Here is a 21747-nt window from a genome sequence, read left to right on the forward strand (position 1 = left end):
AGAAGTCCAGGACCAGATGGATTCACGACTGAATTCTACGAGAGGTACAAGGAGGAGCTGGTACCATTCCTTCTGAAACTATTCCAATGAATAGAAAAAGAGGGAATCCTCCCTAACTCATTTTATGAGGCCAACATCATTCTAATACCAAAGCCTGGCAGAGTCACAACAAAAGAAGAGAATTTTAGACCAATGTCCCTGATGAACATCGATGCGAAAATCATCAATAAAATACTGGCAAACCAAATCCAGCAGCACATCAAAAAGCTTATCCACCATGATCAAGTCGGCTTCAGCACTGGGATGCAAGGCTGGTTCAACATATGCAAATCAATAAAAGTAATCCATCACATACACAGAACCAGTGACAAAAACCACATGATTATCTCAATAGATGCAGAAAAGGCCTTTGACAAAATTCAACAGCCCTTCATGACAAAAACTCTCAATAAACTAGGTATTGATGGCACATACCTCAAAATAATAAGCTATTTATGACAAACTCACAGCCAATATCATGCTAAATGGGTAAAAGCTGGAAGCATTCCCTTTGAAAACCAGCACAAGACAAGGGTGCCCTATCTCACCACTCCTACTCAACATAGTGTTGGAAGTTCTGGCTAGGGCAATCAGGCAAGAGGAAGAAATAAACGGTATTCAGTTAGGAAAAGAAGAAGTCAAATTGTCCCTGTTTGCAGATGACATGATTGTGTATTTAGAAAACCCCATCCTCTTAGCCCAAAATCTCCTTTAGTTGATAAGCAACTTCAGCAAAATCTCGATACAAAATCAATGTGCAAAATTCACAAACATTCCTATACACCAATAACAGAGAGCCAAATCATGAGTGAACTCCCATTCACAATTGCTACAAAGAGAATAAAATACCTAGAAATCCAACTTACAAAGGATGTGCAGGACCTTTTCAAGGAGACTACAAACCACTGCCCAAGGAAATAAAAGAGGAGACAAACAAATGGAAGAATATTCCATGCTCTTGGATAGGAATAATCAATATCATGAAAATGGCCTTACTGCCCAAAGTAATTTATGGATTCAATGCCATCCCCATCAAACTACCAATGACTTTCTTCACAGAATTGGAAAAAACTACTTTAAAGTTCATATGGAACCAAAAAAAGAATCCGCATTGCCTAGACAATCCTAAGCAAAAAAGAACAAAACTAGAGGCATCACGCTACCTGACTTCAAAGTGTATTACAAGTCTACAGTAACCAAAACAGCATGGTACTGGTACCAAAACAGATATATAGACCAATGGAACCCTCAGAAATAATGCCACGCATCTACAACCATCTGATCTTTGACAAACCACACACACACACACCAAAAAAAAAAAAAAAAGGAAATGGGGAAAGGATTCCCTATTTAATAAATGGTGCTGGGAAAACTGGCTAGCCATATGTAAATAGCTGAAACTGGATCCCTTCCTTACATCTTATATAAAAATTAATGCAAGATGGATTAAAGACTTAAATGTTAGACCTAAAACTATAAAAGCCCTAGAAGAAAACCTAGGCAATACCATTTAGGACATAGGCATGGGCAAGGACTTCATGACTAAAACACCAAAAGCAATGGCAACAAAAGCCAAAATAGACAAATGGGATCCAATTAAACTAAAGAGCTTCTGCATGGCAAAAGAAACTACCATCAGAGTGGACAGACAACTTACAGAATGGGAGAAAATTTTTGCAATCCACCCATCTGACAAAGGACTAATATCCAGAATCTACAAAGAACTCCCAACAAATTTACAAGAAAAAAAACAACCCCATCAAAAAGTGGGCAACGGATATAACAGACACTTCTCAAAAGAAGACATTTATGCAGCCAACAAACACATGAAAAAATGCTTATCATCACTGGTCATCAGAGAAATGCAAATCAAAAACCATAATGAGATACCATCTCATGCCAGTTAGAATAGCAATCATTAAAATGTCAGGAAACAACAGATGCTGGAGAGGATGTGGAGAAATAGGAATGCTTTTACGCTGTTGGTGGGAGTGTAAATTTGTTCAACCATTGTGGAAGACAGTGTGGTGATTCCTTAAGGATCATGAACTAGAATTACCATTTGACCCAGCCATTCCATTACTGGGTATATACCCAAAGGATTATCAATCATGCTACTATAAAGATACATGTACACATATGTTTATTGCTGCACTATTCACAATAGCAAAGACTTGGAACCAACCCAAATGTCCATCAATGATAGTCTGGATTAAGAAAATGTGGCACATATACATCATGGAATACTATGCAGCCATAAAACAGGATGAGTTCGTGTCCTTTGTAGGGACATGGATGAAACTGGAAACCATCATTCTCAGCAAACTATCACAAGGACAGAAAACCAAACACCTCATGTTCTCACTTATAGGTGGGAACTGAACAATGAGATCACCTGGACACAGGGCGGGGAACATCACACATCGGGGCCTGTTGTGGGGTGGGGGTCTGGGGGAGGGGTAGCATTAGGAGAAATACCTAATGTAAATGCTGAGTTGATGGGTGCAGCAAGCCAAAATGGCACATGTATACCTATGTATCAAACCTGCACGTTGTGCACCTGTACTCTAGAACTTCGAATATAATAATAATAAAAATAATAATAATAATAACAAAAACATTGGCTATCTTTTTTTTTTTTTTTTTTTTTGACGGAGTCTCGCTCTGTCACCCAGGCTGGAGTGCAGTGGAGCGATCTCCACTCACTGCAAGCTCCGCTTCTGGGGTTCATGCCATTCTCCTGCCTCAGCCTCCCGAGTAGCTGGGACTACAGGTGCCAGCCACTATGCCCGGCTAATTTTTTTGTATTTTTTAGTAGAGTCGGGGTTTCACCATGTTAGCCAGGATGGTCTCAATCTCCTGACCTTGTGATCCGCCCACCCCGGCCTCCTAAAGTACTGGGATTATAGGCCCCACCGTGCCCAGCCAGAAAACATTGCCTATCTTAAGGACCTGAAGATATTCTGTTTTCTTCTAGAGTTTCATTATTTTACTCTTCACATTTAGGTCTTTGATCTATTTTTAATTAATATTGTGAATAATGTGAGGAAGGGGTCAGGGTTCATTTTTTCCAAATAGATATCCAATTGATCCAGAACCATCTATTCAAAAACTCATCCATTCGCTACTGAATTTCACCTTTGTCAAAAATCACATAATTTTATATGTGTGATAACCTCCCCAAAATGTTATTTTAAACATATTATTTGAGTGAACAATTTACTCAACTGCCTTTTTTAAAAAATAAGCAAAAAATAAATACATGGAAAAACTAAGTTCAAAAAGGCACAAAATCTATATCCTGAGGAGTAGAAATAAGCATACCTTCTAGCCTGTTCTTCAGCACTCGTTTCTTTTCTCCAGGAGAAATCACAAGTGTCAGGGCCCAGATATGCCAAACATCCCTGCTTAACTTTCTAGGGTCCTAAAAGAAAAAGCCCTTTATCCAAAAGTCTACTCCTTGATTCTTATGAAATATTGATTCTGACAATGAGTTTCCAGGTGGTTCTGATACTGTGTTCCAATATAGCTGTATTTTTTTTTCTTTTGAGACAGAGTCTCGCTCTGTTACCCAGGCTGGAGTGCAGTAGTGAGATATTGGTTCACTGCAACCTCCATCTGCCTTCTGGGTTCAAGAGATTCTAGTGCCTCAGCCACTGGAGTAGCTGCGTTACAGGCATGTGCCACCACACCTAATTTTTGTATTTTGGTAGAGACAGGGTTCTTCCATGTTAGTCAAACTGGCATTGAACTCCTGGCCTCAAGTGATCTGCCTGCCTTGGCCTCCTAAAGTGCTTTGGGATTTCAGGCATGAGCCACTGTGCCCTATAGCTGGATTTTTAAAGCCCAATTATATATGGGCTTTATTTCATTAGAAGGATTTAATTTATTTGTATTAATTGTGATTTTATTTATTCCTGCCATTTTATATGATTTACTACTTTTTTCTTTTTTGCCATTTGTGAAATTAAGTTGCTTTCTTCTTTATTTTAGTAGCGTAGAAATTATACATCTGATTTTTCTTCTGCACACAAATATTTCAATTTTAACCACCATTTTACTTATATTATTCTTCAACTCCTATAATTAAACAGCATCTGTGTCTTGCCCTTGATCAATTTCACTCCCTTTGGTCCTCTTTCTCCTACTACTGCCATGTTGTATCATTCCAGGTGATAATAATCTGGAATTTACTTTATTAATTTTATTTCCAGTTCAAATAATTGTTTAGAATTAATTGTAGGTATTTCTGATTTTTTTTTTTTTGTACATAACCTCTGTGGCTACTGCCCTAGAACAAACCATCACCATCTCTGCTTGGACCTTTCCTGTAACCTCTGACTGGCTTGTTTACTTTGGTTCTTTCCTTCTGTACCCCCTCCCTCATGTTCTTTATTTTCCACATAAAAGCAAGAGTCATCCTTTTAAAAAAAAAAATGCAAATTGTGGTAGCACACCCCTGTAACCCCAGCTACTCTGGAGGCTGAGGCAAGAGCATTGTTTGAGCTCAAGAGTTGGAGACTGTAGTGTGCTATGATCACTCCTGTAGATAATCCACTGTACTCCCACCTGGGCAACACATCGAGACCCTGTCTCTTATATTAAAAAAAAAAAAAAAAATCTACAAGTCAAATTGTGTCTTTTGGCATGTCATCACATTTAGAACAAAATTCTATGTCTCTTAGTCCTTACCCTGCCTTCCTAGAAGGCTTTAATGATCTGTCCCTTCTGCCTTTGGTGTTTACTCTGCTTTGGCCACTGGGACCTTCTCAGTCCTCAATTCACCAAACACACTCCTGGATCATGGTCTTTACACTTACTATTCACTCTGCCTGAAATGCTCTTCCCTCAGATGAGCACTTGGCATGCTCACATACTTCTTTCAGTCCTTTGTTCAAATGTCACCTCCTTAGAGAGGCTTTCGTTGACCAACCCATTGAAAAATAGCATCTTCTGGCCCCACTTCACACTCTAATTCCTTACACGGCTTTATTTTATTCTTCATAGTACTTACCATCATTACCAAGCATATATCGCTTATTGTTTATTTGCTTGCTTCTTGTGTGTTTTCCTTACAAGATTGAAATCTTCATGAAGAGAGGGACTCTGTTTTGTTCACTATGTTATCCTTAGTGCTAAAAACAGTGCCTGGCATGTAGTAGGCACTTTTTACATAATATCTAAATCAATACATACATGAATGAGTAAATGAATGAATGAATGAAAAATTCCAAGTCTACTCTCAACTTTGTAGGAATTCTTTTTTGAGTATCAGTCTGATCCTCTCTGGCTTCTATCTTTTGTGCTTGTATGGATTCCTTAAAATTCTAGTCTGCCAATAGTACCTATTCTGATTTAAGTAAAGTTATGAGATTCATTTTGTTGTTATTTTTTTTTTCTGAGGAATATTTTTTTCTGAAGAGATAAGCGGATTGATGAGCTCATCTTGATCTTTGTCAGTATATTTAAATCATTGGTTAGGATAATTTTTAACATGTTAAACTTTAGGACTCAGAAACTTTTTAACTTCCTCATGTTACAGATTTTAAAATGAGACTCAGAGAAGCGGTTCAGTTTACCCAAATCTCACTATCAAACACAGCTCTAAATAAATACTAATTCTGTGCATCTGCAAAATATTGTGCAGGCTTACTTGCGAGGCATGCAGGAAACTCAGCAGCTGTCAGAAAGCAAGCTCGGAAATGGCAGAAGGATCTCAGAAATAATCTTAGCTGTAAGGATTGGCCTCAAAGACGGTGGCATCGTTTAAATCATAGAGCTTAGCAAACTCAGGGTGATGTCTTGCTTCAGGAGACTTCAATCAGTTGATAGGTGAACTGCAGCACTGGAAATCTCCAGTGTGGTCATTTTTCATTAGGGCAGGGGGAAGAATCTTGGTTCTGAGAAATCTACCACATGATGAGGTATTAGTGATTCAAGAGACAAGATTTGGGCCCCGAATGAGGGGTTGGCAAGGGTTACACAGTTCAGTCGTGATTGAATCAAGACTTATCTTAACGCAGAGATTCCTTTCTAGTGATAACTCTTTCAACCAATCAGAATATATTTAAATCTGTCTGTGACCTGGAAGTCCTCCCATCCCACCCTTCACTGCCTCCAATTGTCCTGCTCTTCCATATTGAACCAATGTAAATCTTACATGTATTAATTAATGTGTTATGTATCCCTAAAATATGTAAAAGCAAGCAGTGGCTAGGCGCAGTGGCTCCCACCTGTAATCTCAGCACTTTAGGAGGCTGAGGCAGGTGGATCACCTGAGGTCAGGAGTTCGAGGCCAGCCTGGCCAACACAGTGAAACCCCATCTCTACTAAAATCACAAAAATTAGCTGAGCGTGGTGGTGCATGCTTATAACCCCAGCTACTTGGGAGGCTGAGACAGGAGAATCACTTGAACCCAGGAAGCAGAGGCTGCAGCGAGCTGAGATCATAGCACTGCACTCCAGCCTGGGAGACAGAGCAAGACTCCATCTCAAGAAAAAAAAAAAAAAAGCATGCTGTACCCTGACCACCTTGGGCACATGTCACCAGGATCTCCTGAGGCCACATTCTTAACCGTGGCGAAATAAACTCTAAATTGACTGAGATCTGTCTCAGATATTTTCGGTTCTCGAGTAGTATAGAACGCTAGAAGTTATTCCTTCTATCTAACTGTAATTTTGTATCCTTTAATAAATCTCTCCCTATCTCCTCCTTCACATCCTTCCCAGCCTCTAACAGCCTCTGTTCTATTAGGTTGGTGCAAAACCTGTTTTATTAGGTTTGCACCAATCCAAAATAAATTATTTTACACTTCCACATATGAATGAGAGCATGTGGTGTTTCATTTTCTGTTCCTGGCTTATTTCAAGTAACATAATGTCCTTTCGTTCATCCATATAGCCACAAATAACAGTATTTCATTCTTTTTTTATGGTAGAATGGTATTCTATTGTGTTTATATAACATATTTTCTTTATGCATTCACTTGTTGTTGGACACCTAGGTTGATTTTATGTTTTGGTTATTGCAAATAGTATTGCAATGAACATGGGGGTGCAGATGTCTCTTTGACACACCAATTTCCTTTCCTTTGGATAGGTGCCCAGTAGTGGGAATGCTAGATCAAATGGCAGTTCTATTTGGAGTGTTTTTAGGAATCTACATACCGTCCCCTATAGTGGCTGTACTAGTTTACATTCCCACAAACAGTGTATGAGAGTTTCCTTTTCTCCACATCTTCATCAGCATTTGCTATTTTCACCTTTTTGATAATCATCCTGACTGGGATGAAATAATACCTCATTGTCATTTTGATTTGCATTTCCCTAGTGATTAATGATGTTGAGTAGTTTTTCATACATTTGTTGGTGATTTGTATGTCTTCTTTTGAAAAATGTTTGTTCATCGCTTATAGGCCTTTCGGCTAAGATCAAGTGAGAAATGTCTGTTCAGATCACCTATCCATTTTATAATGAGATTGTTTGCTTCCTGTGGTTGAGATGTTTGAGTTCATTGTATATCCTGGATATTAATCCCCTGTCAAATGAATAGTTTACAAATATTTTCTCTCATTCTGTAGGTTATCTTTTCAATCTGTTGATTGCTTCCTTGGCTGTGCAGAAGCTTTTTGGTTTGATATAACCCATTTGTTTATTTTTGCTTTTGTTGCCTATGTTTTTGAGGTCTTATTCACAAAATCTTTTCCCAGACCAATGTCCTAAAGTGTTTCCTTTGTGGTTTTTTTTTTTTTTTTTTTTTTCCTAGTAGTTTATAGTTTTGGATCTTACATTTAGGTCTCAGCTCCATTTTGAATTGATTTTTTTAGTAGAGTGAGAGGTGGGGGTTTAGTTTCATTCTTCTGCATATGGACATCCAGTTTCCCCAGCACCATTTATTGTAGAGACTGTCCTTTCCCTAATGTATGTTCTTGGTGCCTTTGTCAAAAGTCAGTTGGCTGTAAATGTGAGGATTAATGTCTGGGTTCTCCATTCTGTTACATTGGTCTATGTGTCTGTTTTTATGCCAGTACCATGCTGTTTTGCTACTACAGCTTTGTAGTATATTTTTATTCTTTTTGCTCAGGATTGCTTTGGCTGTTCAGGGTCTTTTGTGGTTCCATACAAATTTTAAGGCTTATTTTTTTCAGCCAGGCATAGTGGCTCACATCTGTAATCAATCCCAGTACTTTAGGAGGCCAGTGTGGGAGGATCGGTTGAGCCCTGGAATTCGATACCAGCTTGAGCAACATAGACCCTATCTCTACAAAAAGAAGAAGGAGGAGGAGGAGGAAGAATAAAAGGAGAAGAAGGAAAAAAGAAAAGAAAGAAAAATAATTTCTTCTAATCCTGTGAAGAACATCATTGGCATTTTGATATTAAATCTGTAGATTACTTGGGGTAGTAATAAGCAGTATGTTAAGTGTGTACCTTTTTGTCTGTTGGTTTGTTTGTTTGTTTGTTTTTCTGAGACAGGGTCTCACTTTGTCACCCAGGTTGGAGTGCAGCAGCATGATCTGAGCTCACTATAGCCTTGACCTCCTGGGTTCAAACATCCTCCAACCTCAGCCTCTGAGGAGCTGGGACTATAAGCACACATCACCACACGAGGCTAATTTCTTTCTTTCTTTCTTTCTCTTTCTTTCTTTCTCTTTCTTTCTTTCTTTCTTTCTTTCTTTCTTTCTTTCTTTCTTTCTTTCTTTCTTTCCTTTATTCCTTCCTTCCTTCCCTTCCCTTCCTTCCTTCCCTTCCTTCCTTCCTTCCTTCCTTCCTTCCTTCCTTCCCTCTCCCTCCCTCCCTCCTTTCTTTCTTTCTTTCTTTCTTTCTTTCTTTCTTTCTTTTCTTTCTTTCTTTCTTTCTTTCTTTCTTTCTTCCTTTCTTTCTTTCTGTTTCTTTCTCTTTCTTTCTTTCTTTTCTTTCTTTTCTTTCTTTCTGTGATGGAGTCTGCCTCACTCTGTGGCCTAAGCTGGAGTGCAATGGCATGACCTCAGCTCACTGCAAATCCACCTCCTTGGCTCAAGCCAATCCTCCCACCTCAGCTGCCCAAGTAGCTGGAACTACAGGTATGCACCACCACACCTGGCCAGTTTTTGTATTTTCAGTAGAGATGGGGTTTCACCATGTTGCCCAGGTTGGTCTCAACTGGGCTTAAATGATCCTCAGCCTCCCAAAGTGCTGGGATTATAGGCATAAACCACCGCACCTGGCATGATGTTTTTTTTAAACAAGAGAAAATTATCTTTAAAATTAACAGTTAAGATGAAGTTTAAAAGAGTATTTGTCATCCTAATAATGCTTCTTTGTGTTTTTTTTCAATAGTAGCCTTTCTTGTCCTCTCCTTTTTCACATTAGATGAGATCTAAACACACATCAAAACTGGGATGCAGTAATAGATGAGGAAAAAACCAATGCTCTTTCACTGTACCCACGCATTAAATTTGACCCCTAGAACTCCTAGAAAGGGACAGTTTTCCTATTGACTTCCTGATATGTACCTAAACTGCATGGGATCTTGTCCTTTTTTGTAAAGAGCAATAAAATATTTAATTTAATACAAGAACACCTTTCATCCAGCCTCATTCAATTTTCTAGGTTAATTTTTTGCTTTCCATTCTTCCAGGATGCTTAAAATAAGACGAGTACATTCCAAAACCAACTCTGTTCATACTAGAGCAAGGCTGAGCAAAGCAGAGCTGACTACGTGCACAGTGTCAGGGGCCAAGCAAACTCTTCAGCCCTCGTTTTCTGGGGACCAAAAGCAGCTTCTGTGTTCTTGCCCTAGGGCTCACTCTTAGTGCCTTCTAGGTAAAACTGCCTTGGCTTCCCTCTGCTAATCAGGGAAAAGGTGATTGGATTGAGTCGTGTTTCACCTAAAGTATTTTGGCCCCTTCTCTGAACCAGTCATTACATCTTAAGGCAGTTGTAACTAGGTTGCTATAATGATCTGACAAAAGACCTATTCCTCCAACATTACCAGTCATTAACTTTCCAAGACAAGATGTGACATGCCACAGCCCTCAGACAGTTCATCCAGAAGGAGTCTCTTCTTGACAAATATAATCCCTCTTCACCTTTGTTCATGACAATTTTATTTCTTCCACGGTGTCAAACTACCAATTTTTCCAAGTCAGCACTCCCTAGTTAGACCAAGGGACTTTTTCCACTTCAAAGGGAGGTGCTGCTATCTTTTCACTTTTGATTGTTCCTTACTTTAATCGTCTTTCCTAAAATAGTAGTTTTAAGTGGATATATATTTAAAGTAGCAAAGCCTGGTGCCTTATTTTTGCTGCAAATTTTACAGTTGTATGTATAAAAGCTTGCTTTAATCATATGTCACTACGTCATGTTCAGTATGCACAAATAAAAACTTATTCTCCAGATATGATGTCAGAATGAATAAAAACTAACGATTGGGATATTTGCCTAAAAGTTAAAAAGAAGCAGGACACTTGGTGTCTACTCTTTAGTTCTTAAATTTATTTGAGTAACTTTGCCTACCCTGAAAATTATAAAATAATTTCTTTTGTAAAAATAGGACCATTGCTACAAAATATCTCTATCTTTTTCCCTCCAATGGCTAAATCTATACAAAGCTATAAAATTGATACCAAAATTGAAAACAAGCAGTTCTCTCTAAAGTTAGAACTGCAATTCCCTTGGAGGGTCTCACTAGATAGAATCCAGGTGCAACTGTCTGCAACATAGTGTTAGATTCTGAACAGAAGTAAAATAGAGCATGATTCCTTGACTTAAAATGTAACTAAGCAAAGAACACAAGAGTACAAAGGAAACTAAGCTGGTAGAGTCAGGGGAAAGAGAAGTGACAGAGAGCCTGATGGCCTTCTGGTAGTCTGAGATGGCAACTTGAAGAATGGTCAAGGAAATGCATTCCAAGTCAAGTTCCAGAACTGACTGAATGGAATCAAGAAAATTGGACTGTGCAATTGCCAGATGCTCTCTGAAGGCATAAGGGTGTGGATTCTTGTATTGGACCTGGATTCTCTCCAGATAACCTTCTCCAGATTATATAATCTCTGGATTTTAGAATGGCAGAGTTCAATGAGTTTATCCAAGGTTAGTTTAAGATGAAAAATAAAAGAAAAGAGAAAAAACTAAGAAACATAGAAAGGGTAGTAACCTCAACATCTTGTTTAATAAAGAAGGAACTCTTATCTCTCTTGAAGTCATTCACATTGAGTCTACCATAGGATTTCTCTGCGTAGTAATGAGAGCTGAATGAATGAACACTGAAGAATTAAAAGAGATCAAGTGCTAAGATCTCAGTGATGGGTGGTACCTAAAGAGGTGAGACTAAGAGGAGAAAGAAAATCCCCTGGGGGAGATAGAGAGTAAGGGTCAATGAATATAGGGGAGTAAACTCATAAATAGCATTTAAAATCTATTATTAGCCTGTAGGTAACTTTTAAGTCTTCAGTTACAGAGAAAACTCCCATTTTGAGGTTACAAGGATTTTCTTTTCTTAAAAGTGATGTTAGATGTGTCCTACTCCTCCTGTATATATAATTTTTTAAAATAAGTCTGGATTATGAACTAAAAAGTCTAGTTATTATCATGTAACTGTTTTATGCAATGTGATATAATTTACTAATTGTTCCATATTCTCTCATTTTTTGTTTTTTATCTCTTATTTTGATCTTCAGTACCTCCAAGGTTGTACACATAAGCAATGCTCACAGGCCTCAACTCTGAAGGCTATTAGAGCTTAGTGTAATTCTTAGCCTCTCTTATCTATGTGGCTTTGAACTAATTACTAATCTAAGTTTCAGTTTCCTCGTGTATAAAATGGGAATAATAAGAATATCATTCTGATAGGGTTGTGCCAAGGAATGAATAATGTAAAGTGAATAAAATAATGTAACATAAAATATTCCAGTTTGTGATAAACAACACAGCATTTAAGTTGGCTGATAAAGACTTGTCTACCTTATTTTCTCCTATCATATGTGCCCCCCCCTTTTTTTTTTTTTTTGAGACAGGGTCTTGCTCTGTCACCCAGGCTGGAGTGCAGTGGCACATTCTTGGCTCACTGCAACCTCTGCCACCCTGGCTCAAGCCATCCTTCCACCTCAGCTTCGGGACTAGCTGGGACCACAAGTACCCACCACCATGCCCAGCTAATATTTTTGCATTTTTTGTAGAGATGGAGTTTCACCATGTTGTCCAGGCTGGTCTCAAACTCCTGAGCTCAAGCGATCAGCCCAACTCAGCCTCCCAAAGCTCTGGGATTATAGGCATTACCAGTGAACCCAGCCCATATGTTCCTTTAACTCCATTGTAGAAGGCATATTGTGTAGAATGTATTCTATTTGTTTATTATCACATCATGTGAAAAGTTCGGGACTAATTTTAATGAAATTTGATGTTATGCTTATTATGGTCTGACTGAAACTATAGATTCCAAAATACAAATAATCCCTCAGGGCAGCTGAAACTAAAGCATAACATGAGCCCCATATGACTACCTTTAGAAGAGGCATGCCATAAGCAACAAGACACAGTGGAAAGGAATAAACAAGCAGTGGTTTCTGAGGGTCGGGGACTCTAAGTGGCAGTTAATTTGAATTGACTGCTTCCTACTTGGGTAATTCTAGGTATATACTCCAGAGGAATTAGTAGCAGCAAATTCATTCTTTTTTAATATAAATTTATTTTGATAACAATGTATTCATTATGAGGACATGAGCATGGAAAAGAAAAGTTAAGATGTTAAACAGAAGAAAATATTTATATAACTTCAAACAGTTGCAAATACAAAGCCAAGGAGAAGTAGATTGAATTACATTTTCTAAAGAAACTGTCGGACCCAGCCACTGAGCTTTCTCATCATTCTCCATGGTTCCTGAACCTCTGCACCCTCCTCTTCCATCCTCTCCCCCAACCTGGATAAGCAATGTAAAAGCAACTTCAGTGTTTAAGTTGAACTGTGGTTAGTGTACCTGAGTCATAGAATAAACTGGGAAGAGCCATTCAAGGAAAAAGAAAAACACGTACTATAATTGAAGACAAACATCACTCAATCTATAATACATTTTCAGGAATTCATGTATGTGTTTTTATATATAAGATATATAAATGTAATATGCATAAATATAGTCACTGGGCAATCACCAGAAAGTATTTAAGGTAACTTATATGCATTACCAAATCTGTGATACATCATATTTTATTTAGTGCATCCAAATACCCTAATTATTACTAAATGGAAGCAAGCTAATAAGCTGCAAGCTATCTCTAGAAAATTGGGCATGAGACTATGTTAGAAATCTTTCAGGAATAGAATTAAACAGAAAACAACTAAGATTAGTTGTTTGCATATTTTTAGTTAATATTAAATTAAAATGTACCACGTGGTTTTAAAACCTTTGATTTAAGATATTAAACAATTTTTTTTGTTTTAAATGTGAAGAGTACCTCCTCCGAAGAATTCCTAAAATAAAACAGAATATTTAATTACATAAATAACTGTGATAAAGCTGTGTTTCATTGTTATATTTGTCTGGCAATAAATGAGGGATTTCTGTCTTTCATTTGACATATTTTAGAAGTACTAAATTTACCAAATAAAGTAATCAATCATTTTTATTTTCTTATATGCTTTCAGAAAGTAAACAAACTGGTGGTTTTATTAAGCATTTATTAACCTTATTGTCATGTTACAGGTTTAATATTAAATATGTTGCTGTGTGTTGTGAAGATTTGAAAAATATATTCTAAATGGGAAGAAATAGGCTATTTCTTGAAAAATAGAAGAAATACAAAAGTAAAAAATATACATATTCAGTTCTACTAGGGTTTGAATATATATCCCAAAAAGCCTGTGGTGGAAATTTAGTATGTGATGCAACAGTGTTGGGAGATGGGACCTAACGGGAGGTGTTATGGGAGGTGTGGGACTCTGTCATAGCAACACAAAACAAACTGAGACAACTTTCCCTAAAATGTAAGCATTTTTTTTTTTTTTCAGAGAGGGAGAGAAAACAAAACATTTTTCTCCTTCAATCAGAGTTAAAAAAAAAAAAATTAGTGGCTGGGTGTGGTGGTTCACGCCTGTAATCCCAGCACTTTGGGAGGCCGAGGCTGGTGGATCACGAGATCAGGAGATCGAGACCATCCTGGCCAACATGGTGAAACCCTGTCTCTACTAAAAATACAAAATTTAGCTGGGCGTGGTGGTGCGTGCTTGTAATCCCAGCTACTTGGGAGGCTGAGGCCGGAGAATCGCTTGAACCCAGGAGGTGGCCACTGCAGTGAGCCGAGATCGCGCCACTGCACTCCAACTTGGTGACAAAGTGAGACTCCATCTTAAAAATATATATATATATATATATTAGTTACTTGGGGCTAACAATGGGAAGCATAACAGCAACAACAGCAGATTTAGTTGTTTGATATTGTTTCTGTAAGACTTAACAGCATGTGTGAGATATTGTCCTGGCCCTCAGCTCTACTGCACTCTAAGGCACATGTAGGCATGCAGTGGTAGACAGCTCTGGTGCCATGTGATCAAAGATTTAAAATGCCAGAATACACAGATTGCCCATAATGTGGTAAGCAATGAAGAACAAATGAAAATTAAAGGGAAAAGAGGGGTTTATGCTTAGGAAAATAAATTCTAATTAAAGAATCCAAATAATTTGTCTAGTGTGAAAAACTGGTAACTAAATGAATTTGAAATGAAGACTTTGAAAGATAGTGTCTAACTCAGACATGGACTAAAAATCATATAATCGATAAAGGACCTCACAAATAGGACCATAACTGGTATGTCAGAGATTTTTTAGATGCAAGTAAAATCTTACGTAGAGGAAAGCTGAGGTTGCGGGAAACCTGGTCAGTAGTTTTCAAACCTTTTTCTTTTAATAGTAAGCATTTAAATTTAAAAATAACAATTAAAAAGATATATGCAATATCTTGTCAAGACCAGTGAGAAATATCTCATTGGGTGCTTCTCATAGAGACAAGGACACCAAACAAGTTTCAGTATGGCCCCACAGCTTGGGCTTCTATGCATTTTTTTTTTTTTTTTTAAAAGGAGACCAGGCCTCAATCTGTCACCCAGGCTTGAGTGCAGAGACATGATCATAGCTCACTGCAACCTGGAACTCATGGGCTCAAGAAATTCTCCCGCCTCAGATTCCCGAGTAGCTGGGACTATAGGCATGTGCCATCACACGCAGCTAATTTCTCTGTATAACTTTAGGGCACTGCCTAACTCAAGTAATGAGGGCTAAAAAGATGACCTCCAGGTACTCTATATTCCCTTGTCAATGATAAACCAGACTGGCCTTTTCAAAGATGCATCTTTAGATCTTTGCAAATTTCCAAATTACTCAATACCACCAAAGTATATAATTATTTTTCCCCACTCTAATATAGCATATTATAATTTTATCAGAGCAACTACACATACTATAAGTTGAAAACTACAAAAATATTATGAAATGATAATGCTAGGTAATTCTTTTGGCTCACTTGTTACTTACAAGACTTTTACCTTCACATCAACCTTGCATAATAATGTAACTGTTCAGATAATCTTTTTCTAATGCATGGATTTTTTTGGTTCAATAAATAGATTTTCCCAGCTTTACTGAGGTGTAGTTGGCAAGTAGAAATTGCATATATTTAGGGTGTATAATATGATGTTGTGATATATGTATATATTGTAAAATGGTTACCATAATCAAGCTAATAAACATATCTATTGCATCACATAGTTATGTCTTTGTGTGTATGATGAAAATACTTGAGATCCTCTCTCTCAGCAAATTTTAAGTATACAATGCATTATTATTAATTATAGTCACCATGCCATACATTAGGGCTCCAGAACTTGTTAACCTTATAGCTGCAAGTTTATACTCTTCAACCAACATCTTCCCATTTCTCCTTTCCCCTAACCACTGGTAACCACCCTTCTCTCTGTTTCTGTGAATGTGACTTTTTTAGATTTCGCATATAAGTGAGATCATGCAGTATTCGTCTTTCTGTGTGTGGCTTACTTTAATGTCTTCCAGGTTCCTCAATGTTGTCACAAATGTCAGAATTTCCTTTTTTCTTTTAAGGGTAAATAATATCCAGTGTGTGTGTGTGTGTGTGTGTTTTGTGTGTGTATGGATCACATTTTCTTTATTAATTCATCAGTTGATGGACACTTAGATTGATTCCATATCTTTGCTATTGTGAATAATCCTGCAGTGAACATGGTAGTGCAGCTATATCTTCAACATATCAATTTTATTTTTCTTTGGATATATATTCAGTAGTGAGATTGCTGAATCATGCGATAGTTCTATTTTTAATTTTTTGAAAAACCTCCATACTGTTTTCCATAATAGCTGTACTAATATATATTTCCACTGTGTATGAGAGTTTTCTTTTCTCTACACCCTAACCAACACTTGTTATCTTTCGACTTTTTGCTAATAGTCATCATAACAGGTGTGAGGTGATATTGCATTGTGGTTTTGATTTGCGTTTGCCTGATAATTTAAGATATTGAGCACCTTTTCATATACCTCCCGGTCATTTTTATGTCTTCTTTGGAAAAATGTACATTCAGATCTTTTGCCCATTTTAATTTTATTTTTAATTTTTAGGGTTTTTTTTTTTTTTTTTTTTTTTTTCAGCAGGATCTTGTCTGTCACCCAGGCTTTAGTGTGGTGGTGTGTCACTGCAGCTTCAAATGCCTGGGCTCAAGCAATCTGCCTGCCTCAGCCTCCTGAGTAGCTAAGACTACAGGCACGTAGCACCATGCCCAGCTAATTTTTTAACTTTTGGTAGATACAGGATCCCACTACGTTGCCCAGGCTGGTTTTGAACTCTTAGCCTCAAGCAATCCTCCCTGCTCATCCTCCTAAAATGTTTGCATTATAAGCATGAGTCACTCTGCCCATTTTTAACTCAGGTTCTTTGTTTTTTCTGCTATTAAGTTGTGTGAGTTCCTCATATATATTGGATATTAATTCCTTTTATGGCCTTGTGGCTTGCAAATATCTTCTCCCATTCCATAGTTTCCTTTTTCATTTTGTGGATTGTTTTCCGTGCTGTGGAGAAACTTTCTAGTTTGATGTAATACCATTTGTTTATTTTTGCTTTTGTTGCCTGTTCTTTGGGTGGCATATCCAAGAAATCATTGTTAAGTCCAATGTCATGGAGCTTTTCCCCTGTGTTTTCTTCTAGGAGTCTTAATAGTTTCAGATCTTATATTTAAATCTTTAATTAATCTTGAGTTGATTTTGTGTGTGGTGTAAGATAACGATCTGATTGATTGACTTTCTTTTTTTTTTTTTTTTTTGCATCAGCATATCCAGTTTTCCTAATACCATTTATTGACGAGACTATTCTTTCTCATCACTGTGCATTCTTGGAGTCTTTGTCAAAGATTAATTGACCATATATTAGACAGAGTCTTTTGCATAGTCTTTTCTGTAATCTCATTTTTGGTTTAATGCTGGGTTTAATATTTCACTTCAAAGTGCGCATAAGCATAATAGAAACCAAACAATCCACAATTTTATTCCCAACATTAGAAATTATCATGGAAACATGGTAAATGGTTTCATGAAGTTCATATTTTCAATTCTTTATGTTCTTTTAAGGTTTGACAAATTCTTAATTTTTGATGAAATTCTTGAAACAATAAAATATTAAATTTGAAGAAAAAGGCGGTCCATGATAAAGCGAGCACATGCACACGTGTGTGCGCACACACACACAGACACAATAGACATATAGATATGCAAACACTAACAACCACAAATAAAGACTTTCTCTAAGGAACTCAACATGCTTCACAGATTATTCTTTATCATTCATATCAATCAAGGACAGATGATCTTCATTTTAGTTAATTGCTTTAATTTTCTACACAGCCAACTTTTTTGCTGACCCTCACTGCTACATAATTTAGGCTTTGTGTCCTCTATCCCTTTGCATCAATCTTCTGAGAGGAGAATTAGTAAATAACAAAAACACAAAATTGGACAACAGATCTAGATAGGGCACAAAAAAAATTCTCAAGGGTTCATAACCTGTATAATCAATAGGTGACTACGCTATTTAATCTCATAATTCTTTTGTGAGCTAGAATGGGAATATGTAGTTTGCTAATAAGGAAGCAGGCAAAGAGAGTATATTCACTATGCTAATTCCACACGATTTATCCAATGTCACCCCGAGCTAACGCTCAGCATAGAATTGAGTGATTATTGAGATCATCCAAACAGGGCATTGGATTACTAAAGAAGCACATGGATCTCCTTCTCAGAAAATTTAAAAATAGGATTGGTGCTCATGCTGGCTTTGCATAGAGATAATTTTTTCCAAAAGATCTGATTATTAACTTTGGGAAAAATAACTCCTTTTAAAATAGCATTAGATATTTCAATTCAAATTCAAAAAAAATGTGTTGTTTTTTGTGTATTAGACTCAGTGCTGGATAGGTGCTGAAGGCAGCAACACAGAGACCTTACCTTCAAGGGACTTTACATCTAGGAGAGAGTACAAAATGTATGGAAATAGGTATAAAATGCTTATAGCAATGCTAGTGCTGCAAGAGAGATGCAAAGAGAAGGGAGTGGTTGTATTCACCTTGGAACCTGATAAAGGAGAAGGCAGTGAGTAGGGGTGAATCAAGACTCGGTATGAGTTCGTCATTACTGAAGCTATATAATGGGCACATGGGGGTTCATTGTGCAATTTTGTTCATGTCTTTATACATTTAATTTTTTCATAATAGAAAATGTTTCTTAGAAGGCCTTCATGAAAGAAGTGGCATTTGAGATAGACCTTGACAAAAGAGCAGTCTTTTGATAAGCCAAGGTAACTTCTATAATAAGCAGAAGTCCTGTATCTTAGTGTATCACAAATGTAAAGCTTTTAAAATGTAATGTTAATAAAATATTCAACACTTTAAGAAAGGAAAAGAAAAAAAGAGGCCAGGCATGGTGGCTCATGTCTGCAATCCTGGCACTTTGGGAGGCCAAGGTGAGAGGACTGCTTGAGGCCAGGAATTCAAGAACAACTTGGCCAACACAGCGAGATTTTGTCTCTTAAAAAGAAAGAAAGAAAGAAAGAAGTCCAGGTAGATGTGTAGTTTAAAATGGCCTAGACTGTTTATGTTTAATGCTATGCTGCTTAGCTGGCACATAAAGCATCTACTGGGGTATAGGAGAATGAGATGAAACTAAGAATTATTTTTATTATTATTGTTTGATGATTTTGGATGTTAAATTGTGACATTTAAAATTATTACAGCAGTTAATAGCCTAGCCATCAGTGACTTTAGCGTGACTTGATTAGAGCTTTGATTATGCAGGAAAGAAAGAGACTGAAGTGAACCTGATCTGAATTCAAATTCCAGTTAGGAAGATGTTACAGAGTTCAGGAGGGGTTATGCAATGAGGAAATAACAATGACAATAGAAAATGAAAAGAGAGGACAGAAAAGAGGTGGGCTGTAGAGGGAGAATATTAGGACAATTGATTGAATTGTGAGGAGAGAGAGGGAGGACAGAAAATAATCAAAGATAAATTCAAGATTATATTCCCAGTCTGGGCGCACAGAAGTAGACATGTCAGGGCCCAGATTAGTGAAGACAAGGTAGATTTAGTCATAACTTGTCCCGTCCCGCGGGATCGTCAATGTAGGCCCTAGAAGAGGGAGTGGGAACTCGGGGGGACAAGAGACACGAGAAATGCAGACAAGACAGTATCCTGATCAAGTCTCGTTTATTGGTGGCAGTGTAATGCCTTATATAGACCGGCAGGGGCGGAGGTCGGGCCACGGCGATGATGGTGGCCCTGCGGTGGGCGTGGCCAGGTAGGTCTCGGTTTCTTCGGTCGGAGGTCATGTTGCGCCTGCGCAGTCCGTTAGTAATTTTCCCGGGCACGGGATGGCGCCTGCGCTGTAAGTTGATCATTTTCCGGGGCGGGGGAAAATGGGTGATGAAGAACCAGGAAGAGCGCCATTTTGTACTGGCGTATGAGACAGCAGAACAGGGAAGAAAGTAAACCTAGGGAGGAGGCATAAAGTGGAAATGTATAGAGCTCAGGCGTCAGTCGTCAGTTATAATCGCTATGGCCGGGCCACGCAGCTCCGGTGAGGAAAAGGACACCTAGATAGAGGTGACCAAATGACAGGAAAATACTATCCCTCTGAAAGAAGAATGAGAGATCTAAGGTACAACCTAAGGAACAAGTTAATAAAACTGTATTGTGTTAGGGATTTTTGTTAAATAACTAGATTTTAGCTGTTATTATCACAAAAAGAAGTAACTATGTGAGATTATAGATATGTTAATCTGCTTCACTGTAATAGCCATTGCATTATCTATGTTTCTATAGTTATCTCTATGTATTCCATAACATCATGTTGCAAACCTCAAATATACGCAATGACAGTATTTAAAAATTAAAAATAAATAAGAGAGACGAAGAGAGAGGAAACTTCATATTTACTCACATGGAACAGATCACCAAACATAAAATTCCTGAGCAGATGATTGAGTAAAAGAAATAAAGAGGGCTGTAAACAAAATCTTGGAGAATTAAGGATTTGACTTTATATAAGAAAAGAAAAAGAGCAAAAGACAGAAGATAACTCAGACAATAACACTACTACTAACATCTTGTGTTTACTCAAGGTTGGCTAATGATAAACAATGCCAAATTTAAATGGTTTAAAATACTGAAAGTTTATTTCTTATTCAAGCAACAGTTCGATGTGGATGTTCCTGGTTAGTTAGCTCTTCTCTCAGTAGCAATGCAGGGATGCAAACTCCTTCTACCTTGTAGTTCAGACCTCCTCTATGTCCTTGAAGTTCTTTCTATTCAGTTAAAGTATAGAGAATCAAATGGAAGATCACGGTAGGAAGGCTTTATGGGTTAGCCCTGAAAGTGACATGTATCATTTTGCCCACATATCATTAACCCAAATTCAGTCAGCTGGCTGTACCAAAATGCAAGGCAAAACTAGTTAGAATCTATCACGTCTTATATTTGCATCACACAGCTTTTAGAGACCTGTCATATACGTTACTACATAATACAATTTCATGAAAGGCCATAAAGTACAGTGGTTAAGGCCATGCATGGTGGCTCACACCTGTGATGCCAGTGCTTTGGGAGGCCAAGGCAGGAGAATTGCTTGAGGACAGCAGCTCAAGATCAACCTGGGCAACATAATGAGACTTCCTCTCCTTAAAACAAGTTAAAAATTTAGCTGGGCATGGTGGTGTGCACCTGTAGTCCCAACTACTCAGGAGGCTGAGGTGGGAGGATCTCTTGAGCCGAGGAAGTTGAGGCTGCAGTGAACCATGATTGCACCACTGCACACTGGCCTGGGAAATAGAGCAAGACCTTGTCTCTGAAAAAAAAATAATAAAATTAAAAAGCACAGTGACTAAAAGCATGAGCTCTAAAGTTAAAATCACTGAAATTTGTGTCCTGGCTTCACTATAATATTTAGTAGCATAGGAATTACCTAGAGTAAACTAATGTACCTTTCTGTATCTCATTGTAAAAGTTAATAATAACAAAATCTAACCCATAGGGTTGTTAAGAAGTTAATACATGTTAATAAATATTAAATGATACTTATTAAGGAGTTAACAAATGTATAAATAGTTTATAAATAATAGTGCCTAGTATGTGTCTGGCATGCAATAAGTACTCGGTAAAAATTAGCCAT

At 37.6% G+C, this 21747-nt stretch overlaps 1 long non-coding RNA gene across 2 annotated transcripts in view; it reads left to right on the forward strand.

Annotated features, from left to right (window-relative positions):
• The first annotated feature begins 19975 nt into the window (after positions 1-19975).
• LOC116274926 overlaps positions 19976-21747 on the forward strand; it is a 60494-nt gene continuing 58722 nt past the window's right edge. For both annotated transcript variants that reach the window (XR_004183764.1, XR_004183765.1), the window contains exon 1: positions 19976-20238. This is a non-coding gene — a long non-coding RNA (uncharacterized LOC116274926). The remainder of the gene's footprint in view (positions 20239-21747) is intronic.

This window comes from Papio anubis, chromosome 5 (assembly GCF_008728515.1).
Source record: "Papio anubis isolate 15944 chromosome 5, Panubis1.0, whole genome shotgun sequence".
In the NCBI taxonomy this organism is placed as follows: Eukaryota; Metazoa; Chordata; class Mammalia; order Primates; family Cercopithecidae; genus Papio; species Papio anubis.